Source organism: Vulpes vulpes, chromosome 15, assembly GCF_048418805.1.
Source record: "Vulpes vulpes isolate BD-2025 chromosome 15, VulVul3, whole genome shotgun sequence".
NCBI lineage: Eukaryota > Metazoa > Chordata > Mammalia > Carnivora > Canidae > Vulpes > Vulpes vulpes.
The window spans coordinates 77,142,879-77,155,190 of NC_132794.1; the positions used below are offsets into that span (position 1 = coordinate 77,142,879).

Here is a 12,312-nt window from a genome sequence, read left to right on the forward strand (position 1 = left end):
ATATTCCCTCTGTCCCTACACTATGGAGAGTTTTAATCAAGAAAGAGTGCTGTATTTTGTCAAAGACTTGTTTGGTAGAATTTCCCTGGGAAGCCATCTGGCCCTGGACTCCTGTTTATTGGGAGATTTTTGATTACTGCTTCAATTTCCTTACTGGATGTGAGGCTGCTCAGGTTTTCTATTTCTTCCTGTTTCAATTTCCCTGTTTATAAGTTTCTATGAAGGCAGTCATTTCTTCCAGATTGCCTAATTTGTGGGCACATAGTTGCTCATAATATGTTTGTAAAATTGTTTGTATTTCCTTGGTGTTGGTCACAATCTCCTCTTCCATTCATGATTTTCTTCATTGTGTCCTTTCTCTTTTCTTATTGATATGTCTGGCTAGGGGTTTATCAATTTTTAAAAAATATTTTATTTATTTATTCATGAGAGACACAAAGAGAAAGGCAGAGACATATGCAGAGGGAGAAGCAGGCTCCCTGTGGGGAGTCTGATGTGGGACTTGATCCCAGGCCCCTGGGATCACACCCTGAGCCAAAGGCAGATGCTCAACCACTGAGCCACCCAGGTGCCCTGGGGTTTATCAGTCTTATTAATTCTTTCTTAGAACCAGCTCCTAGTTTCATTGACCTGTTCTACTCTTCTTTTGGTTTCTATTTCATTGATTTCTGCTCTAATCTTAATTATCTTTCTTCTCCTTTTCAATTTGGGCTTCATTTACTGTTCTTTTTCCAGTTCCTTTAGGTGTAAGATTAGCTTGAGTATTTGATATTTTTCTAATTTCTTGAGAAAGGCTTCTATTGTTATATACTTCCCTCTTAGGACTGCCTTTGGTACATCTCAAAGGTTTTTTTTTTAAATTTTTTTTATTATTTATTTATGTAGTCATACAGAGAGAGAGAGAGAGAGAGAGGCAGAGACACAGGCAGAGGGAGAAGGAGGCTCCATGCACCGGGAGCCCGACGTGGGATTCGATCCCGGTCTCCAGGATCGCGCCCTGAGCCAAAGGCAGGTGCCAAACCGCTGCGCCACCCAGGGATCCCCATCTCAAAGGTTTTGAACGGTTTTCATTTTCATTTGTTTCCATGAATTTAAAAAATTCTTCTTTAATCCTGGTTGACCCATTCATTCTTTAGTAGGATGCTCTTCAACCTCCAAATATTGAGTTCCTTCCAAGTTTCCTCTTGTGGTTGAGTTCACATTTCAAAGCATCGTGGTCTGAAAACATTCAGGGAATGATCTCAGTCTTTTGGTACTGGTGGAGACCTGATTTGTGACTCAGTGTATGATATATTCTGGAGAATGTTCCATATGCAATGGAAAAGAATATGTATTCTGATGCTTTAGGATGGAATGCTCTGTATGTATCTTTGAGGTCCATCTGATCCAGTGTGTCATTCAAAGCCCTTGTTTCCTTACTGATCTTCTGCTTAGATGATCTGTCCATTGCAGTGAGTGAGGTGTTGAAGTCCCCTACTATTATTGTTTTAGTGTCAATGTGTTTCTTTAATTTTGTTATTACCATTTAGGAGCATAAATTAGAAGCATAAATACTTATAATTATTAAGTCTTCTTGTTGGATAGACCCTTCAAGTATGATACAGTGTTCCTGTTCCTTGCTTACTACAGTCTCTGGTTTAAATTCTAATTTGTATTATAATGAGGATTGCTACCCCAGTCTTCTTTTGATGTCTATTAGCATAATAAATGGTCACTTTCAGTTTGGAGGTTTCTTTGGGTCTAAAATGAGTCTGTCATAAACAACATATGAAAAAAAAAGGAAGAAGAAAACCAGCATATGGATAGATCTTGCTGTTTTTCTTTTTTTATCCAATTGTATCCTGTGTCTTTTGATTAGAGCATTTAGTGCATTTACATTCAGAACAAATACTGAAAAATATTAATTTAGTGCCATTGTATTACCTGTAAAATCCCCGTTTTTGTATATTGTTTCTTTCTGGTCTATGTTACTTTTGGGCTCTGTCTTTGCTTACAAGATACCCTTTAATATTTCTTGCAGGGATGATTTAGTGATCACAATTTCTTTTAGTTTCTGTTTATCCTGGAAGCTCTTTATCTCTCCTTCCATTCTGAATGACAGCCTTTCTGGATAAAGTATCTTGGCTGCATATTTTTCTCATTTAGTACCCTGAATATTTCATGCTGACCCTTTCTGGCCTGCCAGACATCTGTGGATAGGTCTGCTACCAGTCTGATGTTCACACCGCTGTAGATTAAGAACCTCTTGTCTCAAACTGCTTTCAGGATTTTCTGTTTGTCTCTGAGATTTGCAAGCTTCACTATTATATACTGGGTTGTTGATCTATTTTTATTGATTTTGAGGTGAGTTCTCTCTACCTCTTGAGCTTGAATGCCTGTTTCTTTCCACAGATTAGAGAAGTTCTCAACTATGATTTCCTCAGGTATACCTTATGTCTCTCCTCTTTTCTTCTTCCTCTTTGACCCCAATAATTCTAATATTGTTTCACTTTATGGTATTGCTGATTTCTTGAAGCCTCCCCTCATGGTCCATTATTTTTTCTTTCTTTTACTCTGTTTCTTTCCTTTCTCTCATCCTCTCTTCTATGTCACTGACTCTCTCTTCTACCTCATTTATCCTAGCTATTAGAGCATCTATTTTAGACTGCATCTCAGTTAAAGCATTTTTAATTTCAGCGTGATTAAATTTTATTTTTGCACTATGAGATCCTCTAGTCTCTTCTGCTTTATTCATGCTCAGCTAATGATGTTATTATCATTATCCTGAATTCCAGCCCTGACATTTTACTTATATCCATATGAATTAGACCTGTGGCATAGAGTATATCCTCTGTTTTTTCTTTTGTTGTGAATTCCTCCTTCTAGTCATTTTGTCCAGAGAAGAATGGATGAATGAGAGAACAACAACAACAAGAAAACCAACCACAACCCAAGCGAAATACACACTAAACAAATCTGAAAAGGTCAGAAACCAAAAAAGGAAAGAAAAAGAAAAAAAATAAAAGGAAAAAAGAGAGACTATATTCTCTCAGGTGGACAAAAAGGGTAATCCAGTTGGTCCTGGGTGTATTTTGGTCTGTTTGTTAGGAGACATTAAATCCCAAAATTGTAAAGAAAGCAAAACTTTATATATATATATAAAATTGAATACAGTGAAAGGAAGACAAAAATGAAGAACATATCTATAAAATGTAAAAGTCGAAGTTAAAAAATACTTAAAAATAAGGAGTTGATAAGAAACTAGTTGAAAAGGAAAAAAAAAGAAAAAGGAAAAGAAAAATTTTAAATGAAAAATAAAAGAATCATGAGGAAAACCCCATTGAATTCCAGATACTATTTTCTCCTAGTGCTGGAGTCTCAGGGTTTTGTGTGCTCCACAAACAGTGTGTGTGCCTGCTGTCCCAGCCGGCCTTCTGAGGGAGGGAGCCGTTGTAGTGATTCTCAGGTGTCTACCCGGGAGGAGTTGCACAGCCCCTTGCCAGGGAGCCAGGCTCAGTTAAGCTGCTTCTGGTTACTCTGTGTGGCTTTTGTTCCCTGAGGGCTTTCTGTGCTGCTTTAGAGGATGAAAATAAAAATTGCTGTGCCCTAATCTCCAGCCCTGGAGCTTTTGAAAGATCCCAGCCCCCTGTCTTCGGTAAACTGCCAGTGAAAACTGTCTTCACCTGTGTGTGCACCAAACTCTGTAGTCTCCTGCGGTGTAAACTGTGCCTAGCCTCCCATGGCAAGGCAGAGGGTTGCTGCATGGAGAGTAGTGGCTCCATCATGCCGTGGCTCCAAGCTTATGGCCAAGTGAGCTGAGAGCCCCTCCCGGGTTTGCTGACAGTAGCTGGTTTCCCTGCTCCAGGGCTGGGGGCCCTGCCAACTCAGGCACCCCCGTTCTTTCTCTGAACCTGGGGACCCTGAGACCACACTGTCCCTCCTAGGATTCTGCTCTGCTTTGCCACGTGAGCCCTTTAGGTGGGAGTCTCTCCCCTGAGCAGACTTCCAGAAGTCCCAGCTCTGCCCTCTGGGGCGGTAGCAATTTCCCATAGCTGGGCTCTGGAGGCTTTCTCCTCCTGCCATTTGTCTTCCATATATCCACTCAGACTCATGTCTACACACCTCCTACCTTGCAAAAAATGTTCACTTTTATATCTGTAGAATTCCAACAATCCTTGTCTTATATCGCAGGTGGAATTCATGGGTGTTCAGAATGATTTCATAGTTACCCAGCTAAATTCATGGACTAGATGAGATGACAGCCCCTACTCGTCCACAATCCTGCCTCCCCAATAGAAGGGTTTTCCTGTTGTCATCTTTCAAAAGGCATCCCTACCCTGTTTCTTTAGATAGCATCTATTAGTTCCTAAATGTGAAGAGTCAAAAACCAGCATGCACCCTCTTTTCTGCCTCTCCCTTAAGTTTTAGACAATAATATTCTTTTTCATAGTGTTTTTAAAAATTTTATTGTGCTTATACTTCTGTACTACTTTATATTTCATCATTAAATTACATGCTCCTGGGCACTAGCCCATGTATGCTTCTATTTTCAGTCTTCACTCCGCACTCCATCTTCTTTACCCTTTCCTCATTTTTGTAAATTGTATAATTTCAACTTTGACAGGATATATGACATTTTCATTCTGTTTTGTCACTCCTTTTCCCTCATTTGTTTTAGTTTTTGTTCTGTAGGTAAGTACAGTTGAGCCTTGAACGATGCCAGGACTAGGTCCACTGATCCCCCACACAGTTGAAAATCCACATATAAATTTTGATTCCCTCAAAACGTCACTACAAATAGCCTCCTGTTGACTGGAAGTTTCTCTGATAATGTAAACAGTCAATTAACACATATTTTATATGTTATATGTGTTACATACTGTGTTATTGCAATGAAGGAAGCTAGAGAAGAGAAAGTGTTGAGAAAATCATAAGGGCTAGAAAGTACATTTGCAACGCTGTGCTGTATTTATTGAAAAAAAAAAATCCACCCATAAGAGACCCCATGCAGTTAAAAGCTGTGCTGTTAGAGGGTTGACTGGATAGTCGGTGGTTGCTACCTGTCCTTTTGTTGATGCCTCTTCAATTAATAGCTGCAGCGGTTAGCTGAAGTTTGTCATCGTCTTCTTTTTTTTTTTTTTAATTAAAACAGTTGACAATTTTACTTTCACATTTCACAACACAAATGAAAATTGTCTTTTTTTTTTTTTAATTTTATTTATTTATTTATGATAGTCACAGAGAGAGAGAGAGGCAGAGACACAGGCAGAGGGAGAAGCAGGCTCCATGCACCGGGAGCCCGACGTGGGATTCAATCCCGGGTCTCCAGGATCGCGCCCTAGGCCAAAGGCAGGCGCCAAACTGCTGCGCCACCCAGGGATCCCTGAAAATTGTCTTTTTTTTTGTCCCACTACTCCCCTGCAAAAACTATTCTCTCTTTGATAGGAAGGGGAAGCAAGTGTTCCTTGTCGTGCTGTTAGAAAACACCCAGAGTCACAGCACCATGATCTCCTGGTGAAGTAGAACAAGTAATATAAAATGAATATAAAGAGGTTCCCGTCTCTCTTTATCTGTCTGGTCGGGTCGTTCCTGGCCGGGTGGGCACCATCATGGGACGGGCAGGAGGTCTCATCACTGGGGGCCCGGGCATCATTGGCATGTCACCTCATCCCAGGAGCAGGTCCCACTGGCATCATCCCAGGGGAGGAGGGCCCATCACTGGCATCATGGGGGGGTCTCCATATGGGGGGCTGGCATCATACAGGGCAAGGAGGACCCGGGAGACTGGGGGGAGGTGGGATCATTGCCCTGCAGGAGGAGGAGAGAGGATGGAGTAGGAGGAATCTTTCCTGGTTGAAGTGCAGTGGCTGTTTGGTCCATCAGGCTCTGAGCCTCCTCTTCCGCCTCTGGCAGGGTCCTTCACAGTCTCTGTGTTTCCCACACTGTGGTGTGTCCTTCTCACAGATGGAGAACCACGGGTGAGGTATGTGTCGCCGTTGTTGCAATAAAACTTAGGCAGGTTGCTCTGCAGGCCACCGGCCACTTTGTCCCCTGAAGTTTGCTTCTTGCTGCGTTTCCCAAGTGGGGCTCATGGGTTGGGTGTCCCCTCCATACCCTGGCACGCTGTGGTCTTTCGTCCCTCCTGGCCGTCCTGATGCCAGTTCCTGCAGGTCGGAGGGGACCCAGGGGGCGCGTGGCTCACACTGAGATGGGCCGCTGCTGGCCTTCATGCCAGGGCTCTCGTTTGCGTCTTCTGCCCAATCTCAACCTCTTTGGACTTTTCTCACACTTGCCTTGGAATCTATGGATTAGGGAGGAGAAAAAGAAGACACTCCTCCTCTTGAGGACATTTTCTGGAAGCTGGACGCTGCACCTGGCACATTCCTCACACTGTTGGTTGGAATCGACCTCCCTGTGTGTGGAACGCAGAAGTGCAGTCTTCACTTTATGCAGCCTGTGCCCAACCACAGATTCTTTGACGGGAGGAGAGAGAGGGTCCCAGGATAACGGGGACAGGTGACACCCAGTAGCTTCTGCCGCATTCCCAGTCTTACTGCACGGAAGGAGCATTATTGCCTAAAATACACATAATTAAATGATGAGGAATATGGTAAGGGTTAAAGGATAGATGTGAATTTCTCAAGCCAGAATATGAAATATTCCTTCTTTTTTTAACATTTATCTAAATTGAGAAGAACTGTAGGTATTCAGAAAATTTTCCTTGAGGCTGTCTAAATCTTTTTTAAAAATTTTTATTTATTTATGATAGTCACACACACACAGAGAGAGAGAGGGGCAGAGACATAGGCAGAGGGAGAAGCAGGCTCCATACACCGGGAGCCTGACATGGGATTCGATCCTGGGTCTCCAGGATCGCGCCCTGGGCCAAAGGCAGGCGCCAAACCGCTGCGCCACCCAGGGATCCCCGCTGTATAAATTCTTTAGATAATTCTTCAATTTCCCTTTAGTACACATAAATGTAGGTAGACATTATCACCCAGCTTCAGCTAAATATATAAAGATGCTGACTGGGGTAGCTTGATTATATTGTATAGATTGATTGTATTACGTCGGTTATATTGTGTAGCTCTGTTACGTGCAAATGATCCTTGGAGGATTAACACTTCGGCCATTAATAAGTATTACCTAGTAGTAGGAACTGATTTATCAGAGTTGAGTGAAGTGTCTCTGAAGGATGGAGAGTGATGTGGAACCTGGGATCCTGCCTACGTTTCTCTGCATCGGTATGTGCTAGGTGACTCTGAAGGCTCTGGGTTCTAAGAGCGGGTGCCATCTGGAACAGAAAGGTGAAAAATAAGGAAACATGAAGCCGAAAATAACCTTGAAATACTTTGCTGTTTGGAAATACCCTAGATTGTCTGAGATTCATACTTAGTGGATCCTTCCTTATACTTTCTATTTGTTTGCTATATTTGAGAATACTGAATAACGTCAGTGGAAAAAAATTCCCTCAAGACATTTTTTAATCTGTTTTGAATTTATCCAGTATGTTTCAGTCCACCTCCACTATTCTGTTTTCACTAATTTCCATTTTCCCTTCTATCCTCTGAAGTCTAGACAGTTTGGAAAAGCTGACATTTTCTTTTGTGCTTTATAAAATTTCCTTGAGATGCTTTTAAGTTTGGTTTTGTTCTGAAACTAATTGGTTTTACTTCTAAACAGTTGGTTCTTATTGTCCAATTCTAGATCATGGATGGACTCTTTTGAAGCAAAATCCTTTCTCTGATCTGTGTTTTGAACATGTTATATACTAGATTATCAAATGAAAAATAATAAAAACAGTCAAAAGTCAGAAAGTATTTTAGGTATTTTACTTGTACCCACAAATAATTTTCAGGAAAAAAATTATAAACTGACTTATCAATAAAGGAATTGTGAAAGTCTTGCACATGGTAGTTCTAAGATTTATAAGGGGTGTAGGTGTCCCGGCATTTCACTGCATCTGTATCTTTGGGGTAAATCCCCAACAGTGCAATTGCTGGGTCGTAGGACAGGTCTATTTTTAACTCCTTGAAGAACCTCCACACAGTTTTCCAGAGTGGCTGCACCAGTTCACATTCCCACCAACAGTGCAGGAGGGTTCCCTTTTCTCCGCATCCTCTCCAACATTTGTAGTTTCCTGCCTTGTTAATTTTCCCCATTCTCACTGGGCTGAGGTGGTATCTCATTGTGGTTTTGATTTGTATTTCCCTGATGGCAAGTGATGCAGAGCATTTTCTCATGTGCTATTGGCCATGTCTATGTCTTCCTCTGTGAGATTTCTCTTCATGTCTTTTGCCCATTTGATGATTGGATTGTTTGTTTCTTGGGTGTTGAGTTTAATAAGTTCTTTATAGATCTTGGAAACTAGCCCTTTATCTGATGTGTCATTTGCAAATATCTCCTCCCATTCTGCAGGTTGTCTTGTAGTTTTGTTGACTGTTTCTTTTGCTGTGGAGAAGCTTTTTATCCTGATTAAGTTCCAATAATTCATTTTTGCTTTTGTTTCTCTTGCCTTTCTAGATGGATCTTGCAAGAAGTTGCTGTGGCCAAGTTCAAAAAGGGTGTTGCCTGTGTTCTCCTCTAGGATTTTGGTGGATTCTTGTCTCACATTTCGATCTTTCAACCATTTTGAGTGTATCTCTGTGTCTGATGTAAGAGAGTGGTCTAGTTTCATTCTTCTGCACGTGGCTCTCCAATTTTCCCTGCACCATTTATTGAAGACACTGTCCTTTTTCCAGTGGATAGTCTTTCCTGCTTTGTCAAATATTAGTTGACCATAGAGTTGAGGGCTCATTTCTGGGTTCTCTATTCTGTTCCATTGATCCATGTGTCTGTTTTTGTGCCAGTACCACACTGTCTTGATGATCAGAGCTTTGTAGTACAGCTTAAAATCCATCATAATCATGCTTGTCATGCCCCCTACTCTGGTTTTCTTTTTTAATATTTCCCTGGCTATTCGGGGTCTTTTTAGATTCCACACAAATCTTAAGATGACTTGTTCCAACTCTCTGAAAAGTCCATGGCATTTTGATAGGGATTGCATTAAATGTATATATTGCCCTGGGTAGCATTGACATTTTCACATATTAATTCTTCCAATCCATGAGCATGGAATATTTTTCCATCTCTTTGTGTCTTCTTACATTTCTTTCAGGAGTGTACTATAGTTTTTAGGGTATAGATCCTTTACCTCTTTGGTCAGGTTTATTCCTAGGTATCCTATGCTTTTGGGTGCACTTGTAAATGGGATTGACTCCTTAATTTCTCTTTCTTCAGTCTCATTGTTAGTTTATAGAAATGCCATTGATTTCTGGGCATTGATTTTGCATCCTGCCACACTGCCGAATTGCTGTATGAGTTCTAGCAATCTTGGGGTGGATCCTTTGGGCTTTCTGTGCACAGTATCATGTCATCTGTGAAGAGGGAGAGTTTGACTTCTTCTTTGCCAATTTGAATGCCTTTTATTTCTTTTCATTGTCTGATTGCTGAGGCTAGGACTTCTAGTACTATGTTGAATAGCAGTGGTGAGAGTGGACATCCCTGTCTTGTTCCTGATCTTAGGGGAAAGGCTCTCAATGTTTCCCCATTGAGAATGATATTTGCTGCGAGCCTTCTGTAGATGGCTTTTAAGCTGCTAAGGAATGTTCCCTCTTTCCTTATGCTCTGAGGAGTTTTGATGAGGAATGGATGCTGAATTTTGTTAAATGCTTTCTCTACATGTATTGAAAGGATCATATGGTTCTTGTTTTATCTTATGTTGATATGATCTATCACATTGATTGTTTTACCAGTGTTGAACCAGCCTTGCATCTGGGGGATAAATCTTCTTGATGCACTTGATCATGGTGAATAATCTTCTTAATGTACTGTTGGATCCTATTGGTTACTATCTTGTTGAGCATTTTTGCATCTGTGTTCATCAGGGATATTGGTCTATAATTCTCCTTTTTGGTGGGGTCTTTGCCTGATTTTGGAATCAAGGTGATGCCTCATAGAATGAGTTTGGAAGTACTCCATCTCTTTCTATCTTTCAGAACAGCTTTAGTAGAATAGATATTGTTTCTCCTTTAAACATTTGATAGAATTCCCCTGGGAAGCCATCTGGGCCTGGACTTTTGTGTCTTGGGAGTTTTCTGATGACTGCTTCAATTTCCTCCTTGGATATTGGTCTGTTCTGGCTTCTATTTCTTCTTGTTCCAATTTTGGTAGTTTGTGGTCTTCCAGAAATGCATCCATTTCTTCTAGATTGCCTAATTTATTGGCGTATAGAGGCTCATAATATGTTTTTAAAATGCTTTGTATTTCCTTGGTATTGGCTGTGATCTCTCCTTTTCATTTGTGATTTTATTAATTAGAGTCTTTTGTCTTTTGTTTTTTTAAATATTTTATTTATTTATTCATGACAGAGAGAGAGAGAGAAAGAGAGAGAGAGAGGCAGAGACACAGGCAAAGGAAGAAGCAGGCTCCATGCATGCAGGGAGCCCGATGTGGGACTTGATCCCTGGTCTCCAGGATCACACCCCAAGCCAAAGGCAGTGCCAAACCACTGAGCCACCGGGGCTGCCCTTCTCTTTTGTTTTTAATAAGGCTGGCTAATGGTTTATCTATCTTATTAATTCTTTCAAAGAACCAACTCCTGGTTTTGTTGATCTGTTCCACAGTTCTTCTGGTCTTGATTTCATTGAGACTGCTCAAATCTTTATTATCTCTCTTCTGCTGGGTGTAGGTTTTATTCACTGTTCTTTCTCCAGTTCCTTTAAGTGCAAGGTTGGTTTGTGTATTTGAATTTTTTCCAATTTTTTGAGGGATGCTTGTATTGCGATGTATTTCCCTCTTAGGACTGCTTTTGCTGTATCCCAAAGATTTTGAATGGTTGTATCTTCATTCTCACTAGTTTCCATGAATCTTTTAATTCCTCTAATTTCCTGGTTGACCCTTTCATCTTTTAGCAGGCTGCTGTTTAACCTCCACATGTTTGAGTTTCTTCCAAATTTCTTCATGTGATTGAGTTTTAGTTTCAAAGCATTGTGGTCTGAAAATATGAAGGGTCAATCCCAGTCTTTTGGTATCAGTTGAGACCTGATTTGTGACCCAGTATGTGGTCTATTCTGGAGAAAGTTCCATGTGCGCTTGAGAAGAATGTGTATCCAGTTGTGTTTGGATGTAAAGTTCTGTATATATCTGTGCAATCCATTTGGTCCAGTGTATCATTCAAGGCCCTTGTTTCTTTGGTGATGTTCTGCTTAGAAGATATGTCATTTGCAGAAAGTGCTGTGTTGAAGTCTCCCAGTATTAGTGTATTATTTAAGTATGTCTTAACTTTGGTTATTAATTGATTGATATACTTGGCAGCTCCCACATTAGGGGCATAACTATTCACTATTGTTAGGTCTTCCTGTTGCATAGACCCTTTAAGTCTCTTCACCTCTTCACCTCTTACTACAGTCTTTGGGATAAACTCTAATTTATCTGATATGAGGATTGCTGCCCCAGCTTTCTTTTGAGGACCATTTGAATGCTAAATTGTTCTCTACCCTTTCATTTTCAGGCTGGAGGCGTCCTTAGGTCTAAATGAGTCTCTTGTAGACAGCAAATAGATGGGTCTTGCTTTTTTATCCAGTCTGAAACCCTGCACCTTTTGATAGGATCATTAAGCCCATTCACGTTCAGAGTTACTATTGAAAGATATGAATTTAGTGTCATCATAATGCCTCTTCATCCCTGTTCTTGTGGATTGTTTCTTTGGACGTCCTCTTTCTTTTACAGAGTCCCCCTTAATATTTCTTGCAGAGCTGGTTTGGTGGTCACATATTATTTCAGTTTCTGCCCATCCTGGAAGCCCTTTATCTCTCTTTCTATTCTGAATGAGAGCCTTGCTGGATAAAATATTCTTGGCTGCAGGTTCTTCTCATTTAGGACCCTGAATATATCCTGCCAGCCCTTTCTGGCCTGCCAGGTCTCTGTGGAGAGGTCTGCTGTTAATCTAATATTTCTCCCCATATAAGTTAGGGATCTCTTGTCTCTTGCTGCTTAAGGATTTTCTCTTTATCTTTGGAATTTACGAGTTTTGCTGTTAAATGTAGAAGTGTTGAATGGTTTTTATTGATTTTAGGGGGAGACCTCTCTATCTCCTGGATCTGAATGCCTGTTTCCCTCCCCAAATTAGGGAAGTTCTCAGCTATGATTTGTTCAAATATGCTTTCTGGTCCTCTGTCCCTCTGTAGTTTCTGGAATCCCAATTAGACGTAGATTTTTCCTTCTGAGGCTATCATTTATTTCCCTTAACCTTTCCTCATGGTCTTTTAATTGTTTTTCTTTTTTTCCCCTCAG

The 12,312-nt window shown here is 40.8% G+C and overlaps 1 pseudogene; it reads right to left on the bottom strand.

Annotated features, from left to right (window-relative positions):
* Positions 1 to 5,393: 5,393 nt before the first annotated feature.
* On the bottom strand, positions 5,394 to 6,549 carry LOC112916364 (uncharacterized; annotated as a pseudogene).
* Between the last annotated feature and the right edge of the window lie 5,763 nt (positions 6,550 to 12,312).